Below are 13,241 nucleotides of genomic sequence, written 5' to 3' on the forward strand. Positions count from 1 at the left end.
ACTGACAATTGTCTCCACAAAACAAACTTTTCCCTTATGTTATCTAAAACCAGACTCTTAGACAAAAGGAAAACAAAAACAAAAACAAATCATAACCAAAAAACTATATTTTTTAAAACTGAAATAAACTGCATTCAATAAAATCTCAAAATAAATCACAAAAACTTAACACTAAATGAAACCAACAAACAAAAACACTTGAACATATAATATAGGCGTGTGGACACCTTCATCTACACAAGGGCTAACAGTCCTTTAAAACCCAACGCCACAGCTTCAGTTGCAACGCCACACTATGGCAACACTGACTCTCAGTCAATACAAAAATGTATTAATTAATTTAGGTCATCATTATCATCATCATAATCATCATATGCATCATAATCATACGTAATGAACAGATCCCAAACAAATTGAAAGTCTGGTGATCAATAGGTCTTTCGGTTCAAGGAGCAGTCAAATGGAAATCCTTTAGAACAATCCAGGCCATTAACACTATCTTCATTCAAACAAAATATTGTTCTCAAAAGGAATAAGTAATTCCAAAAAGGAATCGTGGCTCAAAAACAATAAATGATCACTTCCAACGCTGGTCAAATCAATCAAACAAATATAGAAATCCAGAGTTCGCACACACAACTGCCTCAAGTCGCAGTCTACCAAAAAAAGCATTCTCCCCGATACATTTACTACTGTCCTAACCTAACTAAAAGATACACAAACAGTCAATTATTCCAACAGTCTTTCTCACAACAAACAATCGATACATTAACTACCTCTCTCTCTCTCTCGCTCTCTCTCTCTCTCTCTCTCTCTCTCTCTCTCTCTCTCTCTCTCTCTCTCTCTCTCTGGACTTGGCAAACAAAAAATAAAAATAAAACAAAAATTAATCCTCCACATTCCTCCCACCTTACTTTGCTAAATCCTTCTACATTTTCACACAACCACTTACATTATTTTCTCATTACCCAGTCGCAGTCGGGAACGGGACCTCTACTCCGAGTAACTGGGCCTTCATACACTCTCTCTTTCACTTCTTCCTTATTACAATTATTCGCTACATTAATACTATTCCTATCTAAATCCCTCTCATCTAATATATCATGTATAACCCCATCTACCCCGTTCTCATCTGGCCCTAAAATTACACTCATTTCTGTAAACAATTCATCCATTTCATTAAAAACATTCTCAACTTTAGCTAAAGATTCATTCATTCTATTTATCATTCTCCTATCTCTCATTCTCGCATTTGTCATCCTTTCTTTTACATCATCTAAGGAAAAGCTAAACACACTATAGGTATCACTCATACTCAGCCAGGTTTCATCTGTATTAATACATTTATCTTCCACACTCACTTGCACATTTACACCCTTGTCATACTTATTTCTATAGTCACTTTTACCTATGAAATTTCCCCTTCTTTCGTCCTTACTTAAAGCTCTCGTATTCTTCCTTTTCATATATTCTACTAACACTAACTGTTTGCCTTCTAGACCTAATTCCTCATACATACCACGTTCACACTTGTTCCTTTTCAACCATTTACTCATCCCATTCCCTTGGATATACTCAAGTACCTCCTTCCATTTACGCAACTAGTTGTGGTGTGCCCTAGCTCTTTCCACACTACCATCCACACACAACTTACCCAAAACATAACTTAATCCACTTGAACCAGCTTCTAGCACCTCATATGGACCTTCAAACTTATCACTCACCTTATATACATTCATTCTACCCTTTTCAATTAATTCTTTCATCACTTTCTCACCAACTTTGAAGCTTTCAAACCCCTCATTTGCTTTTCTCCACACATCTGTATCATCCTCCGACACACCCAACCTCGGTCTTACTATCTTTTCAAAATTTAACACAAACCTACATGGAGACATACCTGTACCCTTATGCACTGTTACATTGTAAGCCCACGACGCTCTACCAACATATAAATCCCAATCATTATCACATGTACTCATCATTCGCAAAATTTCAGTTAATGTTCATACAGTCCTTTCAGCCAACCCATTCGCACTTGGCATATAAGGAGTGGAATACACATGTTCAATACCCCATTCTCTTAACATCTGCTCAAACTCCCATCCAACAAACTCAGGGTCATTATCATTTAACATTCTTGCAGACTTACATACACACATCGGCACCATCACTTGACCAACCATTCTTGCAACAGTCTCACTCCTTCTATTCTTTATAGGCAATACATATGTAAACTTACTCATTTGATCTACCATAATAATAATTCCTACGTGTTCCCTCTCAATCACAGGCAACGAAACATAATCAATCACAAACATCTCAAATGGTTCTTTCATACGTAATTTCAAAACAGGCGGATTAGCATGCACTCTCTGATACTTCCCTTTCTGGCAATCTTCACACATAGTCGCTACATCCTTACATATCTGACTCAACCCAGATGTAAACAATCTCTCACGCATGCATTCCCATAATTAATTCTTACCCATATACCCATATCTGTCATGCACTAACATACACATACTTACAGCTACATGCATCGGAAACACAGGAACATATATATCTTCATCCTTTCCTTTATGTAGAAAATAAACAATATTCTTACACACAATAAGTCTCTTACTAACTTTCTTATACACCTCTAAATCAGATGGCCATTCTTCTACCTCAATACTATTCAACATACATTCACGTAACCTTTTAATTTCCACACATTCATCTCGCATTTCTTCCACCTCCTCTTTAGTCAATAGATCATCCTCACTCCTCGTAATATCAATCATGCCAACAAAATTCGCCATAAATACACTATTACCTTCTATCACAACTACTTCACATCCATTCTTCAGAAGCAAACCACTACCAATATCAACTGATAGATCATGCAATCTTAAAAAATCAATTCCTATAAAAAACAAACTCAGGGCCATTATAATTTAACATTCTTGCAGGCTTACGCACACGCATCGGCACCATCACTTGACCAACCATTCTTGCAACAGTCTCACTCCTTTTATTCTTTATAGGCACTACATATGTAAACTTACTCATGTGATCTACCATAATAATCATTCCTACGTGTCCCCTCGCAGTCACAGGCACCGAAACACAATCAATCACAAACATCTCAAATGGTTCTTTCATACGTAATTTCAAAACAGGCGGATTAGCATGCACTCTCTGATACTTCCCTTTCTGGTAATCTTCACACATAGTCGCTACATCCTTACATATCTGACTCAACCCAGATGTAAACAATCTCTCACGCATGCATTCCCATAATTAATTCTTACCCATATGCCCATATCTGTCATGCACTAACATACACATACTTACAGCTACATGCATCGGAAACACAGGAACATATATATCTTCATCCTTTCCTTTATGTAGAAAATAAACAATATTCTTACAAACAATAAGTCTCTTACTAACTTTCTTATACACCTCTAAATCAGATGGCCATTCTTCTACCTCAATGCTATTCAACATACATTCACGTAACCTTTTAATTTCCACACATTCATCTCGCATTTCTTCCACCTCCTCTTTAGTCAATAGATCATCCTCACTCCTCGTAATATCAATCATGCCAACAAAATTCGCCATAAATACACTATTACCTTCTATCACAACTACTTCACATCCATTCTTCAGAAGCAAACCACTACCAATATCAACTGATAAATCATGCAATCTTAAAAAATCAATTCCTATAAAAAACAAACTCAGGGCCATTATAATTTAACATTCTTGCAGGCTTACGCACACGCATCGGCACCATCACTTGACCAACCATTCTTGCAACAGTCTCACTCCTTTTATTCTTTATAGGCACTACATATGTAAACTTACTCATGTGATCTACCATAATAATCATTCCTACGTGTCCCCTCGCAGTCACAGGCACCGAAACACAATCAATCACAAACATCTCAAATGGTTCTTACATACGTAATTTCAAAACAGGCGGATTAGCATGCACTCTCTGATACTTCCCTTTCTGGCAATCTTCACACATAGTCGCTACATCCTTACATATCTGACTCAACCCAGGTGTAAACAATCTCTCACGCTTGCATTCCCACAATTTATTCTTACCCATATGCCCATATCTTTCATGCACTAACATACACATACTTACAGCTGCATGCATCAGAAACACAGGAACATATATATCTTCATCCTTTCCTTTATGTAAAAAATAAACAATATTCTTACACACAATAAGTCTCTTACTGACTTTCTTATACACCTCTAAATCAGACAGCCATTCTTCTACCTCAATATTATTCAACATACATTCACGTAACATTTTAATTTCCACAAATTCATCTCACATTTCTTCCACCTCCTCTTTAGTCAATAGATCATCCTCACTCCTCGTAATATCAATCATGCCAACAAAATTCGCCATAAAAACACTATTACCTTCTATCACAACTACTTCACACCCATTCTTCAGAAGCAAACCACTACCAATATCAACTGATAGATCATGCAATCTTAAAAAAATCAATTTTTAATAAAAAAAAAAAAACAACTAGGCATCTCATTCTCTCCCATTACACTGAAATTATGTTCCACCTCCATACTTCCCAGTTTTACTTTCAAACGCACTTCTTCCCAGACTAGCAAACTTCCTTTACCTATCACATGAATTCTCACAATCGTACATCGCCTTTTCACTTCCCAATTGTACCGCTCTATTTCCTTGATAACAGACATATTCACTAATGACACTTGCGCGCCTGTATCAATTAAACTACAGTATTCATTCATATTTATACACACATAAGTCATCATTCTTCCTTTTACACCATGCACACAAATATTCTCTCTCCTATCAATAGGGTAATTCTTGTCACACCTATGTTCATCTTCGCTATCTTCCATGCTCATACCACTCAGATTCAAGTTACTTGGACAATCCTCCTTCTCAGTCAACAACTTGCAACATCTTTCATTACATTGTAACCTCAATATATACTCTCTTTCAGTCTCCTTATTTGCTCGGTACGGCATCGGACGATTCCACTTAAAATACAAATAAACAGTGACACTATACAACATACTTACTACCAACAATACTTTTGATAACAATTCACCCTCAAGCACACTATCCTACTCCTTTTATGCCATTTCCTTCGATATTTCATTCCTAACACTCATTCTAAGCTCATCTACACTAGCAGGTATATCTCTATTCAAACCCTTCAATTTCAACTTATTCAACCAATTCAAAATACATTTATACAGCATATCATTCCTTTCAAAACTTTGTACCACTGCTACTTCTTCTGGCAACCTTTCAGAATTACTATCATTCTCGCTACTATCTTCTATCTTACCATGCATTCTTGACATTGCATCTGCTATCACGTTCTTACTCCCAGGTACATATTCTAGCTTAAAGTCAAATTCACTCAAATCCTCTATTGTCCTCGCAGCCCTATCATACACAGACTCTTTCTTAATCATATACACTAGGGGCTGATGGTCAGTACGCACACTAATCTTCACACCATACAAAAATACCTTCAACGCTTTCACGCAAAACCTTATCGCAGCCAACTCCCTTTTCAATTGTGGAATACTTTCACTCAGCTTTATTAAATGCTTTACTTACATTCGCTATCACTCTCAACTGTTCATCTCCTTTTATTCTTTGCATTTGGACCAAGCAACCACCCATACTAATCCCACTATCATCCGTATATAACTTTAGCATACTCGCATGCTCACTATAGTCGGGAAAGGCCAAAGTGACGTCTCTCGCAGCCTCATCTTTCAGCTTTTCAAATGCTTCAATCGTACGCTCATCCCATTTCAGTCTCGTCTATTTCTCTTACCTGTCCACTCAATCAAAGGCTTCCCTATTCCCAAACAATCTCTGACAAACTTCAGACCAAATTCAATCAACCCAAGGAATCCTCTCAACTCACGCCCCGTACAAGGACGTGGAAATTCTCTCACCTTACTCACAAAATTATCACTCTTCCTTATACCCAAATCACTCACCACATGCCCAAGAAATACCACCTCCCCAGCCAACCATGTACACTTTTCAAGCTTAACTTTCACACCAACTTTTATTAACCGTTCTAATACTGCTTCAAGCAACTGTATATGTTCCTCAACAGTCTCACTCGCAATCCAAATATCATCTATAAAAACAGTCACCTTCTGTCGATAAAACCCATCTAAAACTACATTCATCGCCCTCTGGAAGGCAGCAGGCGCATTATCAAAGCCAAAACTCAATCTTCTAAACTGATAGTGACATTTACTATTCGAAAATGCCGTAATGGGCCCGCTCCCCTCTGCCTTTTCAAAATACTGGAGGTTTAAATAAACTATCAAATGGCAATAAATTATAATCAATTGCGAATTTTAATATTTATTTTACATAAAACAGAACTTTCACTGAAATATGTATTAAGAGAAAATGGCTCAAGATCGTAGGTTGTCTTATTGCTTCTTGGCATTTAAGCGAGGTATCCGTCCCTATGAAGACCGATAATGCGACCTCACCAATAACCCCCAATACCAGAAAAGTCCTCAGGATCTATAAATATGCGATAAATATGCTCTATTAATAGAGAGCAAATATACGAGACTATAATATCAAAACTATTTAATTACCAGTTAGTATAATAAATGTATGAAGCTCGAACAAATATGAACTCGAACGAGCAAAATAAAACAGACACTTCACAAATATAAGTAATTAAACCGGCAATAAATTATAAATTTTAAATAAAAACAATATGGTTGGTCCTTTGGATGATTTTTTTATGGTTCAGGTTAAGGAGACAATTCATTCAAAGTTAATGAGTAACTTAGAGTGAAATTTACAAGGCACAAGCTTTAATGTGGTTTCAAACTTACCTCCACTCTAAGCAAGCCTCTCTAGGTCAATTGCAGCTGTCGTTGTTAATACACAAGTCGATGTAACACCATGGTATAGTATCCTCAAAAGGAAGTTATCCAAGTGCTTGCACTAACAAGCAGGATCATCCTCGACCAACGGTCACACCAATCACTTAATGCTTCATGATAAAACTTAGGTTGGATAGGTGAAAATTACAGAAGAGTTGACACGCCCTTCTCAGCTGCTGGGTGAAAATGCACTCCCGTCTTCAAATGCTGGGACTAAAAGTAAACTTTTGAGGTGGATTGAAGGTTTTCGTTAAATCTCAAAACTCTTGTATCAAATTTATTCACTTTAAAGGAAGAATTTTATGGTTGCAAACTATTGATGCTCTTCCAAACTTTAAACATAACATTCTGAAACTGAGCGAGTCTCCAAAGCAAGAACACGAACTAACCATTATAAATAATTTAAAATTTTCTCAAAAAACAAAAAAGAGACTTAAAATTTTGAAACAAGCTAAGAGTAGAAATCAAGGACCATAAAGAGCGGATACTACACTCAAAAGTTGAAAAGAACAAAGTGAAAAAAAGTTTCATTTTTTTCAAGACTGGCAGAGGCATCTGGTAATAGCCCATAATTAAATCTAACTTTGTAAAAACTTTCATACCATGCATCTTATACACAGAGTCAGACACTACATTCATCGGGAAACGTTCTTTAACAGTTACTTCATTCACCTTTCTATAATCAATACACATACGTAAACTTCCATCCGGCTTTCTTACAGTTACAATAGGGCTATTCCAGGTAATCTCACTCCTTTCCATTACACTCATTTTGCTCTAACTCCTGGCACTGCTCTTCTATTTCTCTGGCAATAGGCGGAGAAAAATATCGGGGACGGTGACATATGGGGGTATCATTACTAAGAGCTATCTTAAATTCAGGCAGCTTAGACCTCCCACAATCCTCGTCACCACGACTCAAAACTCTCCGTCTATCCCATAACATCCTATACAATTGTTCCCTTTCTCCCTCACTTAAATTCTCATCTACATTTATTCTTTCTTTCAAACTATCACAGTCCCAATCGTCCTCCTGCTTTATCTTACCTGTCATAACATGTCTCAATTTAACATACCTTCCATACTCTACATTGACCAACGTATACATATATCCCATGCAATCACCCTCACATATACCCCGTATTCTCTTTCTCCTTATAGTTGGCAACAATCTCACATACACCTTCGGTTCCTGCAAATTCAAAATACCATCATACACATGCACATTTGTTTTCCCTAAATTACTTGCTTCTGAACCTTCCACTACATATTTACAATTGTCACTATTAGCAATTCCCAGACTATTCGGCCATGCAACTTTTACACTGACAACCTCACTCGCATCTCTTGACAATTTAACACTTTCTTTCGCTATTAACGGCACACCTTTCCATACCTTCGTACATACACTACCATCTTCATTCAAATAAAATTCTCCACTAAATTTACCCCTGACTTTCATCTTTATCATATTTACACTAGGATGTACAATCATACCACATTTTTTTCAAGAAATTATAACCTAACAAGACATCATATTTGGCATTTATTCCCTCAACCACATAAAAATCATTATCTTCCATCATCATCCCCCCAATCATAACGTTTTCACGTAACTTTCCCTGCACACACATACTTAAATTACCCATACCTTTCACTTCACCTGTACACCCCCTAAATTATCAAACATCTCTTACCTTATCGTACGTATTCCTAAATATTAAATTGACACCACAACCAGTATCAATCAAACCAACTAGATCTATTCCATTAAAGTAACTTTTGCACTCATGCAGTCATAAGCTCTTTCACCCATCACATCTTCATGCAGTAAACCTTCATGAACATGCATCACATTCACTCCGCACACACTCAAGGACTCACCCAGCTGAACCCTCTTACACTCTAGTTTCCCAAACATCCTGGCTGACTTAATCCCTTCTTCCTACATACTCTAGCTACATGCCCATCTGCACCACATTCAGTACACTTACCCTGTGGCTCCTTGCACATTTTAGCATAATGACCATCCTTACCACAATTGTCGCAAATCACATTTGTACGATTACTATGCCATCCACTTGCTATGTGTCCAGTCATACCACATCAATAATATTTAACCCCTTTCTCTTTCTTACACTAACTAATACGATACCCTGTGTTTCCACACCTGAAACATGCTCCTAACACCTATCTACACTCATTCTTTTTATGCCCTACTTTCCCACACCTTTAACACTTCTCTTCACGGACACAACTACCTGACCTACCTCGCTGCTCACTAGCACTCCTATCTCTCCAAACCTGATTCCCTTGCCTAAACCCATCATTTGCCCTTACAGGTATTCCCACATTACTCGCCCTATAACTCCTATCTACTACATTATCAGCTACCCTCATCGGTCCTCTCATAACAGCATCTCTAAAACTAACAAATTCTGGCACACTTTCCTCCATTATAGTTCTTACACACACAGATTTACTTTCTTTCATACATCTCTCTAACTCATAATCCTCAACTATCTCTAAAATATCATCCCATGTCAGTCTTTCTTTCGTCCACCTCATCTTCTCCTTCCGTTTTAAATTAATAAATTCACACTCATTCTCAGGTACAGTATCCAAAAACTTCTTCATCAACTCCTTATTCTCATTTATGCCTTCATCCCCATACTTCTTCCTAGCTAAAGTTTCCAACCTACATACATACATTGATATTGCTTCTCCTACATTCATCCGTGCTTCATCCAAATCATTCTTACGCTTATACCTAACACTCCCTTTCATACGTTTTACATGCTCAATTATCCTACCTTTCACACTCTCATAATCAACATCCCCTACACTCATTATCACACCATACATCGTCAACAAATACCCAGTCAAATATTCTCCTAAATCCCTAGCCCAAACTCTCTTACTATCACCATACTTATCCTGAAAATACCTCTCATACTCCTTGAAAACTCATATACATCCCTACTACTATGCTCATTGAACCTTTCACACCAAGGTACCTCTCTCATAAACACAGTCTTACACACATCACGTTCATTCTCACTGCTATCATCACTGCTACCTTCCTTCTTGTTTCCTACTTCTCGCTAAATATAAGGAATCTAATTCCACACTCATACTCCTAGCCTTGATTATATTCTTCCTAGCCATTTTCTTACTCACCACCTCACCCATTCACGAGCATCCTCGCTCTCATCACGACACTTTTTCTTCTAATTTTTTACATCACTTTTACCTTACTTCCCATTCTTCCTATTACATTTCTGTTCATTCTTACTATTTATAATTCCTTTATCTTTAATCTCACTATCACTATTACTATTACTATCACTATCACTTCCTTTCCCATTATCACTTACCTTAGCCTTCTCTTCCACCATCACCCCATTTCCCGAAGCAGAAACCACTCCTCCGACTGCACCTTCACCCATAAAAGTTTTCATCATCCCCAATCCTTGCCCCGTCATAGCTTCCATTCATTTCTCCATTTGTTCTTCATTCTCTCGCATCCTCATCTCAACACCCTCTTCCACTCTCTCTACAGTTCCCTTTATCTCCTTAAGCTCCTTCTGCATCGCCTCATTCTCACAGTTCAACCTCTCATTCTCTACTAGCAACCTCTTTTCTCAACAATTAACTTCTGCTCCCGTTCTTTATAATGCCGCAATTCCTCCTCCAAAATCTAAATCCTTGATATAACCTTTGTGAAAGAGTCTGGTTCAATCCAACCTTGGCTGTCCCTGTTCGGGTGTCAAAATAGTGTGGCGGGGTGTTGCAACAACAAGCCCCACAACCTACATCACACCCACTGACAATTGTCTCTACAAAACAAACTTTCCACTTATGTTATCTAAAATCAGTCTCTTAGACAAAAGGACAAAAGAAAAAAAAAATCATAACCTTAAGACTATATTTCTTAAAACTAAAATAAACTGCATTCAATAAAATCTCAAAAAAATAACAAAAAGTAAACACTAACAAAAAAACAACAACAAACAAAAACATTTGAACATATAATATAGGTGTGTGGACACCTTCGTCCATACAAGGGCTAACAGTCCTTTAAAGCCCAACGCCACAGCTTCAGTTGCAACGCCACACAATGGCAACACTGACTCTCAGTCAATACAAAAATGTATTAATTAATTTAGGTCATCATCATCATCATCATATTCATATTCATCATAAGTAATGAACAGATCCAAAACAAATTCAAAGTCCGGTGATCAATAGGTGTTTCAGTTGAAAGAGCAGTCAAATGGAAATCCTTTAGAACAATCCAGGTCATCAACACTATCTTCATTCAAACAAAATTTTGTTCTCTAAAAGAATAAGTAATTCCGAGGAGGAATCACGGCTTAAAAAAAATAAATGATCACTTCCAACGCAGGTCAAATCAATCAAATAAATATAGAAATCCAACTTACACACACACAACTGCCTCAAGTCGCAGTCAATAAAAAAAAAACATTCTCCCCGAAACATTTACTACTGTCCTAACCTAGCTAAAAGATAAAAAAACAGTCAATTGTCCAACAGTCTTTCTCACAACAAACAATCAATACACTAACTACTCTCTCTCTCTCTCTCTCTCTCTCTCTCTCTCTCTCTCTCTCTCTCTCTCTCTCTCTCTCTCTCTCTCTCTCTCTCTTTCTGTTTAATGTTAATTAAACGTAAAACATCGGAAACCTGTAAATAAGAAATAAAAGGTAAAATTATTTTCTTTTCACAATACATTTGAAATTTATCCAAAATACCTTAATATATATAATTATAGAAAACGACGCTACCTGTGTATCTTAAGGACGGCAGTTCAAGAAACACGTAAGCTCGATAGTTAGTAAAAGTGTGTGTATAACCTCACCATCAACGTGAGGTGGTGATGGTGGTTTTGATGGAGACTAATCTAGATCACTGTCCTCTCTATAAGGGAATGGTCTGTCTCTAGGGCATTGTCTTCTCCTTTGCCTCCGCCATTCATGATTAACCGTTAAACCTCTAAACCACTGACTGCCTTAAATACGAGAAAATAAATGCATCACTCACACAATCCAGTAAACATGACATTAGGGAAAATAATTGAACGTTGTAGAATGAATATTACAGTATGTGAAGGCTAACCAATTTAATGTAAAATAAATAACAAAGCATTTTTTTTCAATCGTTTAAAATGATATTGTGAATATTTGAATTATGAAATATATAACAGAATTTTACGATAGTGAAAACAGGTTTTATTATTATTATTATTATTATTATCATTATTATTATTATTATTATTATTATTATTATCTATATATTGATAGGATTGTGCGTGTGTTACTTATTTTATATGTCCCGCTTTTAAGGAAACGGAAATAATTTCATGGTATACTTGTGTCACGCTTTAAAGAAAATGGAAACAATTTCATGGTATACTCTTACAAATTCAAACTTTGATTACTTAAACAAAGCCCATCTTATATAGTTTTCCTAATTTTGTCTTTAGCACTTGACTTTTTTTTAAATATTAATCAAAAAATTAAGTTCTATCAATTTCCATAACCTAGATTATAAAATTAATGTCCGGCCTTTTCGTTTAACGACTAATCCGTTCATATTGTAAAAGATTTCTCATAATTCTGATCACCCTTTGCTTCAAATTTTCCTAGACATTACTCAATTTCCTGTCCACCTATCATATTCAATGTCCATTAATAAAGCTCAAGGACAGACTTTCGATAAGGTTGGGATCTACCTACCACAACCTTGCTGCTTTACTCATGGATGACTTTATGTAGTCTTCTGAAGAGCAAGGTCTATGAACAGTGTAAGAGTGAAAATTTGTCCTCAGAGTAATTCTACCCATGGCCACAGAAGAGGAACTGCCTTCACTACAAATATTGTATATAAAGAAATTTTGTAGATTGTTTCATGTATTGCTTATCTTTTAAGATAAATATACAAGTCAAATCTTATCACATTTTATTCAAACGTGTATAGGTTAAGAACAAGATAATTAGTGTTGTAAATATAATTTCGTGAAATTTACATGGGTTCCGCAAGTTGCTATTATTATTATTATTATTATTATTATTATTATTATTATTATTATTATTATTATTATTATTATTATTATTATTATTATTATTATTATTATTATTATTATTATTATTCTATTGGTCAGAGCCTAGAGAGGCTGGTGGTTTATAGTGCAGGGTTCCTGGTTATTATTATTATTATTATTATTATTATTATTATTATTATTATTATTATTATTATTATTATCATTATTATTT

General features: G+C 36.1%; 1 pseudogene; it reads right to left on the reverse strand.

The window, feature by feature from the left end:
* Positions 1-953: 953 nt before the first annotated feature.
* Positions 954-10,430, reverse strand: LOC137623894 (uncharacterized; annotated as a pseudogene).
* Between the last annotated feature and the right edge of the window lie 2,811 nt (positions 10,431-13,241).

Source organism: Palaemon carinicauda, chromosome 30 (assembly GCF_036898095.1).
Source record: "Palaemon carinicauda isolate YSFRI2023 chromosome 30, ASM3689809v2, whole genome shotgun sequence".
NCBI classification, from domain to species: Eukaryota; Metazoa; Arthropoda; class Malacostraca; order Decapoda; family Palaemonidae; genus Palaemon; species Palaemon carinicauda.